Source organism: Helicoverpa zea, chromosome 13 (assembly GCF_022581195.2).
Source record: "Helicoverpa zea isolate HzStark_Cry1AcR chromosome 13, ilHelZeax1.1, whole genome shotgun sequence".
NCBI lineage: Eukaryota > Metazoa > Arthropoda > Insecta > Lepidoptera > Noctuidae > Helicoverpa > Helicoverpa zea.
The window spans coordinates 3005096-3019162 of NC_061464.1; the positions used below are offsets into that span (position 1 = coordinate 3005096).

General features: G+C 35.7%; 1 protein-coding gene across 4 annotated transcripts in view; it reads right to left on the minus strand.

The window, feature by feature from the left end:
* LOC124635912 (brain tumor protein) overlaps positions 1-14067 on the minus strand; it is a 448880-nt gene that overhangs the window by 121440 nt on the left and 313373 nt on the right. For 2 of the 4 annotated variants that reach the window (XM_047171869.1, XM_047171867.1), the window contains exons 1-2: positions 11262-11420; positions 10955-11049 (exon numbers count right to left, since the gene is read on the minus strand). The gene's annotated coding sequence lies outside the window, so the exon portion shown is untranslated. Of the gene's footprint in view, positions 1-10954; positions 11050-11261; positions 11421-14067 lie in introns of those variants that run through there. The other 2 variants (XM_047171870.1, XM_047171868.1) reach the window with 1 other exon arrangement.

Here is a 14067-nt window from a genome sequence, read left to right on the forward strand (position 1 = left end):
AAGTGAGTCACTTTTTTTTCTTATTTCGCAATCATGATGTCGCCCTGTCTTGCCTACGCACAATGTCCTTGAAAAGATTAGTAATTACTTACTTACGTGCATTTCGCAAGAAGATGTAATTTTAAAAGTACCGCGCATACTTTTCTAGAATTTACCTAGGTAGGTAATATTTATTGACACGCATCGAGGCACCGTTCTTGAAATCAATCCAGGTCAAAAAATAACTTCTAGAGAATACTGTACAAGATCCTTCGTGGAAACGAATAAACTTAAACCTTTTAGAAAAATGTTTCATAATACTAAACGGGTATGATTTAAGCTGTCACCAATTTAATTCATTTTGTCTTTCTTAAATAATAGGGTTTGCCCTCAAAATAGTAGATTTGTCACCAAATGTAGTCACCAAACAATATAAAATCATTTCCACAATAAATTACCGAAAATCATGGAGATATGGGGTCAAGTACCAAATAAATGATTTTGTATGTATTATAATAGGTTTGTCCTAATAGTATTTAAGCAAACTAATTTAAAGAGATCACCAATAAATCATATATTATATCACTAGAAAATTTCATGAAGGTCTAAAAATGTAGGGTGGTCGTCATCATCATTTCAACCAAAAGAGTCTACTACTTAACTGGCCATGTGCCTCCCCCCAAGGGCTTTAGTTTCCACAGGTAGTATAAATATATTTAAATTAAATTTCTAGCTGAATAGTAAATAAAACAATTAATCAAAGTCAAAATAATCAATATTTATTGTTAAAAATCTCACTGCCCGCGCCCCGCATCGTATGATCGTACCTACAACCAACCTACAACCCATTCGTTGAGGCCCGAAAGCGCGCCAATTTGTCTCCCCTTCCTCTTCCCTTTGAACATATTTTTATTAAAATTATAAACTGATGTATTAAATTGGTAATGAATACATTATTTTAATAACTGAACGAAATAAAATGTAACTACTGTATTGGTGACAAAATAACAAATAAAAAGGAGTCGCAGTCAGGGATCGATTAATCGATTTATTTGGTGACAGATCTACCATTTTGAGCACCAAGCTATTATTTAAGTAATAAAACTATTATTATAAGAACGAAGTTTATATTCATGTAATGCACTACAATTTTATTGGTAATCCATCTCATATTTTACACATTATATTAACAATAATTTGCTAATTCATACCTGGGAACACTCTTTGTTTATCTGAGAACGAAAATATTTCGTGGCGATAGATCTATTTATTAGGTGATACAACTTGATGACAAATATAAATTTTGGTGACAAAAAATATAGTTCCCATACTAAACCTACAAGGACAGTGGACCCTAATCTCCAACGACGGTTTTCTCAGAACTCGCGTTTGTTTATATTTCGTTAGTCAATTTTCCGCTTCAGAACATTTTTTTATGAATCACATCCGATTTGTGTTCTATTTGTTCTAATTGTGTAACAACTCAACATTTTTACGATAAGCCGGTAATCTGATACGGATAATATACTCGACATTATTCGCGATTATGCACATGCATATAATACATGTAAGTATCTATATAACTGTTTATCGTGTAAGTAAACAGTGCACTCCAGTCGGCTTCGAAATGTATGACCGACTTTGCAGTTCTAAATGTACCTAAGCTTTGTTTAGCTGCGTTTGAAATAACCATAAATGTTCGGAATGAGAGTTTTCGTGTCTACGTAACTATAAACCGGGGTGTAAATGTTTTATAATCACTACATAGTATAAAACAAAGTCGTTTTTTCTGTCCCTATATCCCTACCTATGTCTTTTTGTACGCCTAAATCGTCAAAACTACGCAACCAATTTTCATGCGTTTGTTTTCATTTCAATAGATAGAGTGATTGAAGAGGAAGGTTTATATGCATTAAAACATTCATTAAACTGTCGGGAACTACTGATATCCCTAGCGAAGCCGGGGCGGGTCGTATCATATGTATATGTGAAAGTAACTCGTCCTAAAAAAGATACGGACTATATGTCCGGTTTTCTAGCCAAAACTACGGTGCCATTTATATGAAATTTGATACATAGGCTATATGACATACTTTTTATCCGGGTGCGGGAAGTAATTCCCACGGCGGGTGGAACCGCGGAGATAAGCCGGTTACTCATACAATTACAAAAACAGATTTTAGTTTAAGTCTATATTGGTTTTATTATCATTAAATTGAGATAAGAACACGGAATCAGAACCGGTTAAAATTATCGATTGAAATATTTGTAAAAAAAAATGATTCAGAAAAACCACCCGCATTCCGGGGGAATTACGTCCCGAAAATTCTATAGCCTTTCTCTACACATGGACTACATTCTAAGACTTTTGTAATCGGTCCAGTAGATCCTGAGATTAGCGCGTTCGAATACAAACAAACTCTTCACCTTAGTAATATCAGTACAGACAAAAGATAACCAATTATTATCAATACAAACACAACAACTTACAAGGAAAACATTAGAAATATTTCTTTTTTGCGGAAAACCCGCAAAAGGTCACAATTGTAACATTGTATGCAACACGCGATTGGGGTCACGTACCTACTTAGCGATCCGTTGTGATTCGTAATGGTTCTTCATAATTAATTATTTATTTAGATACATAGCAACCAGTGCGTCACCACGTGTCAATTTATCAGCTATACCGCGGATTGCAATAAACGATCCATTGGTTGTTTTTAGATTGAATTTTGACAGCAGCTTTATATAAATTATATGTGAAATTTCAATCTCTTATCCAAAAACGAAAGTTGGATCGGTTATTGCAATCAGTAGTTAACTGAAAAAAAAATCGTAGGTAATTAATTAGTTTGGAAATTGATAAGAAGTTTTAATTAATGTTGTAATGCAATGCAATATTATTTATTACTGTTTTCATGAATATTTTTCGTATTAGCGTGGGCCGACGATATCAAAGTTTTCAGTGGGTCACGCAGGATAAGATTAGCATATTTATGTACGAGGAAATACCCTCTTTCCTCGAATTTAATTGATTAAAACTGTTTATCATACTTTACTTTGTTAATAGATCAAATGATGCGGAAAAAAATATAAAATACCAAGGAAAAAATAAAATATCTATATTGCATATGTAGTACACATACTTAAATTTCAATTATAGGTTAGTGAATAATTCTGATTACTTCAATATTTAAGTAAATAAAATTAAAAAAAAAACGACACATGTAACATTACGTTGCTAATTATATAAGTAGGTACATAATAAGATTAGTCACACCACTATTTTTCTAGTAATTTATTCGAATGTTAGGAAAATTTTAACTAATATGGCAACCTGGCTATAAAGTCTTAACATTACTTACATAAAAGGACTTCCCTATTATAATGTTCCGTTTCTGTGCAGTGAGAAAAATAATTAGCAAGACTTGACACGCGGTTGTATCTGATCCAATAATGTTTTACTAAAGGTTGATGCGATCGGTATTGTAATATCTACGATCATATAATAACATCATTTGAACGTGTTGGTCGGTAGTTCGTGCTTATCAACGGAAACACACTCTGATACGTTGTTATATTGTTCGTAATTTAATATAATAGTTACAACAGCATACGTATGTAAACAACTTACTTGTAGATCCTACTATAAACAATATTACTGATCCTTGAATTCCAATAAGGAGAGGAGACATTATTGAATACATTAAAATTGTTTATTAAAGTCATATATTATCCTGACACAGTGCGTCCACACGAAGTTGTCGCGGACAAAATAAAAATTATATTTATTATGCGCATAAAAACGATGGTCTCGCGAGCGCGTCGTCTTGACGTCCACGTCCGACGCGCCTCCCGGTTAGATAACGTGAATTATTATTATTACCCGCTCACGTTTCCACGTAAAACATATGAACAAAGTAACAAAAAAAGATTCCGAGACTTTAACACAATCGAGACACCCCATCGGACTACGATACACGAAGAAAACATAAAAAAATGTTTAATACCACCTCTTTATATCCGCGATAAAACATTGGCCTCTCTAAATTGAGACATTTTATTATTAGAAATACGATTTTGACAGTCGTAAAGCAACGTCGATCCAAAGTTATTATATCAGTTTACGAGTCGAAATATCACAATACGGCCTAGGAATAAAGCCAGAATTTCAAATTACAGCACAAGCGAAACTCAATTCTGAAATATTTAAAATTTTATGCCCAGAGGGAGTGTGATTTGTCCCACTGGGCGACGCCGCCCGTCTTCCGTTTTCCGCGTTGACTGCGAGCCAATGTCATTGCCATTCTCTTCGCAAGGTTATAGTTACGGTGCGTATTCTAAATCCGTCACTTGCGAAAACGTCTGATTGAAGAGATTGGCTTTGTAGTGTGCGCGAGATGGCAGCACATGGTGATTTAGCTGGTGCTACGTGGTTGTGAGTCACGTTTTTTCGTCTGTGACGCAGTTTTCCTGTCGCCCGCTGCGTACGACCATGACATTTGGATGTCTGACCGATTGCACGGCCTTCGCTCGCGGTCATCAACTCCGCGTGTGAGTCGGTACCTTACCTTACGCTGCGTTTTCACTAGTCGAACGCACTTCCCTCTCGCTCGCACTTGTGTAAACAGAGGCCTACAGATAAAGAACGCTCGTTTGTTCCTCTACCTAAGCGTAAAATGTAGACTCACAACATGTAAAATAGCTCTAAAATGGATGTTACTATGTACTTTTAAGTAAGGTAAAAAACATTATTGTGAGTAATTCGGTTGGTTTGTCAGGCGGAATGGAATTTTGAGGCAGGAAATTGCCCGTGCTTGATGTAAATCTATTCGATCTATAATAGTAGCAGACAAAAACAGTTTAGTTATTAAAACAATGGCTATAATTACTTCAGCAAAAAAATACTTACTGCGGAGTAATGTCCTTTAAAGTACCTTCCAGAATACGCATGTTAGTGGAGCGAAAAAAAAAACTGCGGGAGAATTTCAGCTCTAACTTAAGTTGGTATTTTCTTTTCTCTTTTTATTACAACATTGTTCATTACTTATGGGTGAAGAAAAATCCTATTAAGTTCGCAATTTCTGTGTGAAATTGTATTCATCACGAAAAAGAAAATTTTTACTGAAGAAATAGGTCCCTAAGGTTCAGTTTGTCAATGGCCGGTTTAGACAGCAGTTTTTGTTAAGGTGAAATTAAATTTATCATACCTACACCCATGTTACGAACATTATTATTAATGACTTCACTAAACTAAGACCACACACAAACAACATTAACTGTTGGTTCGAATAGACCATTAACAACGGATTTAACTACAAAGTGTGGAGCGGTTGCAAATCGTCTGCGACTTACAATATGGCTTATAGATACCAAGAAAGGCAGCAAAATGTTTGCGGAACTATTTACAAGGACTATTTACAAGGAAACGCAAAGCGTTCTATGTTATATCAACAAGGTTAGCAGCGAAGGTGGTTCAGATAGTTGAGAAATTTTTCTCGACGACAAGCTCCATTTAGACTGTCTCAAAGATAAAGTCGATTAAACGTCTAAGCGTTCAGTTGTCGGAATAAAAGCGTGTGATTTATATGATGGCGACGTGACAATATGACTCGACTAAGATCCGTCACGCTAGGCCCAAAAACAATTGTTCCGTGGGGTCACAAGCCGAGTCAACGCTCTTCAAAAGATTGTATCTTTGTTCGGAAGATTCTAGAAAGAAATGCGTACGTGGCTGGAATTTGTATATAAAATCATCACCACGTCAGTTCAGGATTATATCTTGTTCAATTTAAATAGTACATACGGAGTGTTTACGAACTTGGCCGGCTAAAAAATTGGCATCGTTTTCTGGAAGAAATACACTTCATAAGCAACAGTATAATTCATTCAGTTTTCAAGCAAACTTATTTAAGGAAACAAATTAATTTTAGACATGATCTCGCCGATCATATTCTGAATGCCTTTGTTATCGCAAGCCGTGTTCCTGGAAACATTATCAACTGTGCACTACTAAAGTACAGCAGCGGCTCGGCATTACAAACATTGTGAATTAAAATCTAAAGCAATTAGTTCATATACCACAATACACTTTGTAGTAAACATGGCCGTTACAAGAGAGCAACGGAATCAACAAAGAGACGTATGACTAATTTTACGCGCTACATAAGTATGAGTCAACGGGCTAGTACTAAATCAGCACGAACGAGACTCAGGCCTGAGAACTAACTTGCGTGGCGTTACGCTTCTTGAACAAAGAAAAAGGGGATGTTAAAACACGGCCAATGACTATACTATAAACTCTGAGAATTCGTATCTACCCAGCCTAATGAGACACGCCCTTCCTCCCGTGTGACATTTACAAGTACCTCGGAGATAGGTAACGAGGAAGAAGGTTGGAGGTCTTAGTAGTTTGGACGATGTTCACAAATCAAAAGGGGAAGGTAGGTTAGAAAAAGAGCTGCGTCGGTGACTGATGACTCCGATTCCCATGTCTGTTAAAAGCGATTAGTTCGTAATTGCCAGCCGGTTGAACGGGAGTGATCGCACTGTTTTTATCAGTTTTTTTCGGGAGCCGAGGTAATAAATTGTTGAGAACGGAGTGCTTTTCAAGTAACCAATTTCGTGGATTGCTACTTTCTAGAAGTAAGAATGTGTTCACATAACACTTTATTACGCAGTTTTAAAAACGTCATTCCGATGCAGGATCAGCACATAATGTAACACAATATTTGCCGTGTGGCATTTTTTTGCTTGTTAATGCATTCGCTTATCTATTCACCTACTTGCATAAGAGTAATTTGTTCTAATACAATCTAATGTGAATTTCGTTGCATAACAATAAATTGAGGATATTTGAAAAGTTTAGAGAACAACAATCAAACTGACAGAATGGTGTACCGCAAATTTATGTTTTTTTTTTTAATGAATCATTCAATTTCACGTTTTATGCGCATTAATAAAACCTTCATAGAATTTATAACCATGGTCATTGAACCAAATGGGTGTGCAGTAAAATTTAAAAAAGGAACGGTCGTCATGACAACAGTAATAATAAACTTTGCCCTACGTACTGGCTAATTGAATGATTGCTTGTAATTGCAGTAGCCCTTTTGTTAAAGTACCGAGCGTGCGGTTTAACGGTCACATAGTAATTTGAAAGGGAAAATTATATTGCTAGACAGACAGAAATGCAAGTGGTCAAATGTGGGGGAGACGGTTTGATTGGTTCGAACTCTGCACCATTGGGATAGGTCAGTAACGCTAGGAGAATAGTCGGGAAAACCTAGTAATGCGTCATAGTGGTGTGGTAGACTGGAAGGTAGTCATTTAGGAAACCGGTTTAATTTGTGGTCGTTTACATGTGACATTGTGTGTGCAGAATGACATTACACTGTTTTTAAATGCCTTAATTTATTTTTAGGTATGAGGCCAGTGCCCAGCAGTGGGACGATCAAAAGGCTGATGATGATGGGTAATTGCGTAATATATGTAGTAGTTATTAATTTATGTAAAAGTATGAACCTAAATAGAGGTACGGAATAATTCGCTTACACATTACTTAATATTGTTTGGAATGACTACAAGCGGAAAGCATTTTATAAAATATACCTTGTTTGTGTAACATAGGAATAACATTTCCTATTTGAATCATAATATTATTTATACTAGTTAGCACGCCATTTTAATTACTGAATAATCCTGGCTTGATATAAATTTAATTACTGTTTAGTCATGTCAGCCTGTTCTCGCATAGACAACTGTGATTGTTAGATGCTAAAAGAATTACCTAATATGTCTCTAGTCTATACTATAAATAATACAATAAAGAGGAAATATTTTTTATTATATTATATATAATTATTAATATATATTAATATTTGTTTGTTAAGGCATCGAAACTACTGAACGGATTGAAAAAAAAATCACTGTAGGAAAGCTACAATCTTCCCGAGTAACATAGGCTGTATTTTATCCCGGTACAGGCAGTAGTTCCCAGAGGACGCGGGTGAAACCCCGGCAAATCGGCTAGTATTTTATATGTTATTTTAACTTAGGACTTTCCATAGCTATATTTGATAATAGTTGATAGAACATTTTGTAAGTAGCAACTAGCAAGTAGTGATAATGACGGATCTATTCTAACTCTGCATGCTGTCATAATGCAGATTAGTTAACATCATACAAGACTGTTTAATTAAATCTATTTAATACCTACTCTTTGGTTTTGAAAAGTGAAGACATTAATTCCCAGTCCGCGAATTATATGCCTACGCGTATGTTTCCTCAAAGAGTTTAATTTAAATTGGTCCTACATCACTTTTATTTCACAGATAGCTTTATAATTAAATATTTATCTTCAGTGTTAAGTGTTTCACGTTTATTTGTCGGATGTAGAGGATGCGGGCTTGTCAAATTAAAATCGAAAGATTAAAGGATATACGAATTCGCACGATCATTTTTCTTAATGTGGATATCCGTGCTAGATTAGAAATTACGCAATGTACGTCTGAACATAGGTATGTAACGGAATGACCTTTCTAGAAATGGATGATCGAATAAAGCTTTTATTTGAGATTCGTTTTATAAATTCAAATAAATCCCACTACAAGGCAAGAAAACTTCCCAAAGGGCTGAAATTAAGTGAGAGTGCCTACAATATGATAAATAGAATGGAAAGATATTTGAGTTATGAACCGAAGGGAACTCTTTGAACTTCAGATATAAGAAGCTCCCCCTCATGAACCAAAGACAATCAATCAACGCGACCGGAGAGGTTTGCATTTCATTAAAAGGGGCTATGAATAACAAGTGTTGTATCTGGTTTGAGATCTTTTTATAGTCTATGTCGCGTGTGTATTCTCAGAATGTGTGTTGACACTTATTTCAAGGTTAGGGCTGGTTGGCATCGGGAGAATATAGGTTTAACATGAACTTCCTATTTCCTTTCTGTGACTATGATGATGCAAAATGGAGATTGGAAGCTGTTGTCAAGTGCCTGTTAAGAGTTGTTCAGTTAGAAATGAGGAAGATGTCTTATGAAAAAATCTAACGAAATGGACGAAAGTAAATAAGGATAATCACATATCTCTTTCTCATGGATTACCTGAGTATTGTTGTCTGTTTTCCGTGTGTCAAAATTCAAAATGTATTCGTGTGCAATAAAAAATAAATAAAATATTAATGAAAAAAATTACTAAAGTGGTTAAAAAAAATTATAAGAAGAATACATTTGCCTATTTGTGTATGTATAGCAATGAGTATGAGTAGGTATTATGACTCAAGTTATTTACCATAGGTAGATACTATTAAGTTTTTTAAAAATTGATAATGAAAGTAAATGCACCAGCTGCTTCCTTTGTGTCAAGGGAATCAGGCTACAATTCAATGTAGTCAGTAGGTCCATGACATCAGTCATTAAGACACTCAGCCGAACTAAATGTCAAAAACAAGATTTTTTTGTACTTAAAATAATGGCAAAATAAACAGTAAACAGCTGGGTATTACTTGTATAAAACTACATCTGATGTAAATAATTTGCATTGATATGTAGGCAGAAACCATACGTATCAGGAAGTCTGTATTGAACAAAGGAAATGTCGTTTTGTTTTACAATCTGTGGTCTAAGTAAAGACAATTTTGAGAAGTCTATGGTTTTTTGGAATGATAGTACCTATTTATTTATTAAGGGATAAGACTGTTTCTCAAATCTGTAAGATAACTTAGTAGTTCGGTAGGTATTTATTCTAAACTTAAAAGCGAAGTTACGATTCTGCTCTAAATATTTTAGAATCTAGACCAATTTTAGTTCCTAGAAGGCAGGTAGACAGACCACTTTAATTACCAAAGTTACACCTGGCTCAGACAAAATCTTTGTCACAATAGCAATGTTACTAATGAATAACTTGTTTTAATATCTTAAAAGTAGATCTTGGGGCCATAAAATTACGTAGGCAGGTAGGTAGGTAAATAATAAAAGTATAATAGGCTGTAGTACTTTATAAGACACCATGCGCAAATGCGTGGGTGATGGGTACTCAACTCAGCAATTACCATGTTCAAGATATGGTTAATGAACTGTAGGTAATTGCCAAAAATGGTAGAAATGTATCATAATTTTGAGTTCATTGCGTATATCACTATAGACTGGTAATTTTAAAATGAATATGTAGGTATAAGTACTACCTACAGGATAACAACAAACACGGCCGACAAATTCATTATATAACAAAACATTACAATAAATCATTTGCGTAGATAAAATGACTTGATAATCAGACGAGATATAACCTTGAACGGTCGACTAGTGGGCCGTTCACCCTAATTTATCAATAAAATAACCTACACTCACTGGCAAGTCTGACGGATATTTCTGATCTATGAACTACAGCGTACCTAAAATAGTTTTGTTTGAAAACAGACCGGCGAAAATATTCTACTATAACAACACAAGCATTGCCAACGAATAAGAGCAACAAGTAACCGATTTATTCAGACGATTTGAAAGGCTTCGACATCAAATGTCATACAAAAGGTTATAGCATTATATAAGGCGAACCGATGCCTTGCTTTGACATGCAACACAATAGTTTAATTACATACGAATACACGGATAAACGTTACGTAAGGTACACGCAATTTGCGCAAAAAATAGCTTCTTACCTACTTAAGCATAGACAATGAGGTCAATGACACAAAAACGGATTACGCTTCGTTTCCGTGCGACAGATACGTTGTAGGCATTTCAAATTGTAATTAGTCATGCGGACGCCGGTCTAATCTATGGACTAGGATTCAAATTCAACGTTTTAAAACTTCTATCAAAATATCAAGAAAAAAACGGGTGGTCGAAGAAAAATTTAAATTTTGAACGTTTTTTAACACATGTTTTAGATTAATAGATAAAAAAATTAAAAAGTATGACCCGTAGGCGTGTAAGTGTGAACCTATGAATGAATTTCTTGTTCAAACATACCTGTAGCGAGTCGAATGAAGATCGTTCACCTTCCGACAATGTAAACCTTTGTTTCAACACAAGTCAACGGCTCCCAATCAATCCCAACAGTTTATCTGGAAATAGAAACGACTTATTCAATGTGGGTACTCCGCTTTATGATTCATCCAACGCGTTCAACTACTCGTTTATTAATAAAATCCCTACATTACGAGGGATAGTAGAAAAAAAACGAAACACATGCCTATAACTACAGATGTAAACAATGAACATGTGTAGACAAGACGGGCGGTTACAAAAAATCCCAACTTCAAAAGGGGATACCAACCGTTCACGTTAGATAAAAATCACGTTCACAGTATGTCCACAAACACGTAAAATTTAACAGCGCACAAGAGGCGGTATGTCGTACCGGAACAAAACTAGTTTATTTTTCCGATCGCATCGCAGAGAGCGACAATCGTCCGACCTCAGCAGTGGCCGGCGCGAGACTGAGCGACGGTAGCGCCCTCTCCGGCGCCCCGGCTTGCGCGTGTGTGCGTGTCCGTGCCTGCCGATGTGGGGGTGCCGCCCTGTGCGCCCCGTGTCGCTCCGGCCCGTTTATTTATTTTCGAGTGTGGGGTGTTCAGTGTACAAAAATGGTGCATTCATCATACGAACACGACCGCATCGAAGATCCAGCTCGGCCAATTACAAGCGTACAAGGATAAGAGCGTTTTTAAAACATAAACGTCTTTTTTTAAACGGCCGTGAACCGAGCATCAGCCGGTCATTGCCACAGGCGTCAATATAAAAATATTCACGTCACAATAACGCGCCGTGTTTTTATACTTTTCATATTATTCTTTTATCTAATTGTTATTAGTAAATTGTCCGGATACACCTGGACGTTTTATGTGACCTAGGGTTTTACATTTTCTTTACGATACAGGTAAGGATTAGTAGGTAAATACCTACCTAGAGTGCCTAGGTACTAGAAGATAGGGTAGGCTAGGTACTAAATAAAGGTAGGTTTACTACCTAGGTACTTTGTGCCTACCACATTATGAAATATTTTTTTAAGTACTTACTGCATTTTATTTCATAGTATAGTTTGTTTGTAATAAGGGCTTGAAAAAGAATATGTACCTATGTCAATTCAATTGACCTCTGCCTGGTACATACTTAATTATTTAATTTAAATATTACTTACAAGATTTATCTGCCTTATGTATGACTGATCAAAAATATAAATTGGTACCTATATCAATCTATTTCATAGTAGGTAGGATCATTACTCAGCGTCTTCCATCGATTACGAAACAATAGAATCGATTCAAAGATTACACAAAAAGACTTTATCGATCATCGACGGTTTTAAGTGAGAATATCATTCTTACAACGTTGTCTTGGTGGGATAAGCAGAAAAAGACTATTGATGGAAAGCGTTTTACATAGGAAATAATGTTTTAATCATGTTATTAGAAGTTAGGGTATCGAATAATGCACGTACGGACGACACTAGGTCAACCTACCTCAATCTGTCGAATTTCTGTAATAGATTTTCAACCTTATTTCAATAGCTGAAGGTGTATGTTCGATTGGAAAAAATTACAGATTCGGGCATGTTAACCTGCTGGCGTCTGTACTTATTTAAGGCTAGTAATAAAAGCTCCGACAAAAAAATAAGAATTGCCCTTACTCAAAATACTAAAGCTACTGACTAAAATACTGACTTTCCGACTACTTTTCTCCGAATAAAAATTACGAAACGACCGAATGAGATACTAAAGTCTTCGAAAAATAAACATCACTGTTTGTTGCTATAATACTTTTCTACCAGTATAAATTACGTTCTACTGAAAACTATGCTTTGTATTTTTTAATCTTTACTTGCCTACTATTAATTCATAAATTACCTTTCATATTTCATAGACTTGGTGCCATTTTAAATATAACATTATACTGAAAATATTATTCTCAGTGGTTAAACAATACTTTAAAAAAATATAAAAATGTACTTGTAATAATAACTTATACTTGCTTCATTTATCATGAATTTTATTTACCATGGGTATGCTTGCCTAGTGGGTAAAGGACCAACCTCAAGTACGAGGGCGCGGGTTCGATCCCAGGTCAGGCAAGTACCAATGCAACTTTTCTAAGTTTGTATGTACTTTCTAAGTATATCTTAGACACCATTGGCTGTGTTTCGGATGGCACGTTAAACTGTAGGTCCCGGCTGTGACCTATCCCCCGTCATGCTTCACTCCGGCAGGCCGGAGATGGGGGACAGTATACTCTCCCTGGAGCACTCGGATATATAGCCCCGCGGGGTCGCTACTCCCCGTCATCCGCCTCAGATACCCTGCGGGGCTGGAGCACTCGGATATATAGCCCCGCGGGGTCGCTACTCCCCGTCATCTGCCTCAGATGCCCTGCGGGGCGAATTTTCATTATTATTGAGAGTTAAAAAATAAATTTAATAACCAACAATAGAAATTATAACAGTTCATGCAAGTTGTAAAAATATGATTATTTTATCAAAACCTCTGTTGTCGGTAACTTAGTAATTTTGTCGGAAGTTCAGTATTTTAGTCGGAACTTTAGTTTTATTACTCGAAGATCGAATTTTCTTTAGGAGAAAAAGTTATTTGTACCTGCTCATATTTGTAGTTAAAATTGATATTTTTTGTCGTTTATGTTTTCGATATTTTGTCGGTAATTCATTATAACGCTGGTTAATTAGAATAATAGTCGGCCACATATCGCTGGAGATTAATTTGTTTTTCGGAACCATTATTATTATCCCTTATTTAAAGTTCTTTGTAAAAAAATGTTTTCGTCTTCTAGAATTCAGAAGAACAGGAGAGAACAACATTAGTTTTTTTTTATGTATACTATTTGTTTACCCACCTATTTGTTCTTTGACCCATTTCATTTTCCCAACCATGTTGGGGTTGGCTTCCAGTCTAACCGGACGCAGCTGAGCACCAGTATTTTATACGGAGTGACTGCCTATCTGACCACTTCAACCCAAAATCCATTGGTAAGACTGGATATCAGACATTCTGGCTTCTGACTACCTGTAACGACTGCCATAGATGTTCACTATTTTTTGTTTTTTAATCAATCAGATAAAAATCTTCTTTAGT